This window comes from Dipodomys ordii, unplaced genomic scaffold, assembly GCF_000151885.1.
Source record: "Dipodomys ordii isolate 6190 unplaced genomic scaffold, Dord_2.0 Scaffold48, whole genome shotgun sequence".
In the NCBI taxonomy this organism is placed as follows: Eukaryota; Metazoa; Chordata; class Mammalia; order Rodentia; family Heteromyidae; genus Dipodomys; species Dipodomys ordii.
In genome coordinates, this window is record NW_012267264.1 from 16,014,321 (window position 1) to 16,015,748 (window position 1,428).

General features: G+C 42.5%; 1 pseudogene; it reads left to right on the forward strand.

Annotated features, from left to right (window-relative positions):
* Positions 1-726: 726 nt before the first annotated feature.
* On the forward strand, positions 727-920 carry LOC105988370 (annotated as a pseudogene).
* Positions 921-1,428: the final 508 nt, after the last annotated feature.

Consider the following 1,428-nt stretch of genomic DNA (forward strand, 5'->3'; position numbering starts at 1 on the left):
CTTTATTTAAAACAAAACACAGGCAAACAGCACAAAGTAAGAAAATACAAACATGGCAATTGATCCAATCAGGATATCTTATCTCTGCTTGAGGGCAGATTGTGTATGTTATTACTTTCTGTGTAAGACTCTTTCCCCATCACCATTGATATAAAATGGTGTAGGTTGCTCTGCATACCTAGTCGAAATAATAATGTATTTTTTCTGCTTTGACAACCTAGTTTTCAGACATGTCTAGTAGACATGGAATTGCTGAATAGATTGTAGTAATGACTATTTGCCTGTGATTATCTTTCAACATCTATCAATCCTTGGTGTGGAAACAAAGCAAAACACTCAATTCCTCTAGGGGTTCTACCACCCATTTGTGTATACTCGGTGCTTTTCCTCCCTCTCCCCCAGTATTCTTGATTTCATTTGGCGCAAGTTCTCAGGGGAATGATATAATGACTTAAAAACGTTGAGGGTCCCTGGAGCCAGTGGCTTATGCCTGTAATCCTAGTTACTCAGGAGGCTGAGATCTGAGGATAACTGTTCAAAGCCAGCAGGGCCAGGAAAATTTGTGACTCTTATCTCCAATAAACCACCAGAAAACTGGAAGTGGCGCTGTGGCTCAAGTGGTAGAGCACTAGCCATGAGCTGAAGAGCTGAGGGACAGCACCCAGGCCCAGAGTTCAGGCCCCATGACAACAAAAAAAATGTTGAGACCCCACCGGCTCTGAGCCAGCCAGCGTTCTACCCCTGCCAGCGTCCGCACGGGAGCCACCAGGCCTCCAGTCAAGATGAGTGATAAGCCAGACATGTCCGAAGTGGAGAAGTTTGACAGATCAAAACTGAAGAAAACTAATACTGAGGAAAAAAACACTCTTCCTTCAAAGGAAACTATCCAGCAGGAGAAAGCGTGTGATCAAACATCCTAAAATGCAGGTTGCCTCTCAGGAGCAAGCTTCAACATCACCTGACATTCTTGCTTAATTTAGGCTTAGTTCTGTAAAACTCTGTGTTTGTGGAGACTTGAGGCACCTGTAGATGGTTTCTCTTCTATACTCCCTGGCTAAGAGGTCAACAGTAGCCAGTGTCCCCTTAAATTTGTTTTTAAAGTGAAATTTCAGATGGTAGATGACAGGCTGTCAGTAATCTCACTATTGGTGACCTTTGTGGGTGTGGTCCTTGTGCCCCCTACAGAGTGAGTCGGTTTAACCTATAATGGGTGCCTTCTGCTTCATAATTTTGTAGTCTCTTAATTTTCATTTACAATAAAGCATTAAATATATAAAAAATGTTGAGGGCTCTTTTACCTATTTGTTCATTTATTCCACCAATGGTATAATGACTTGTCTAGTTTGGGCACTCTCCCTCTCTCTAGAGATTCTCTCACTCTAGAGATTTTCTCTCTCTCTTTTCTCTCTCTCTCTCTCACCCTTCCTC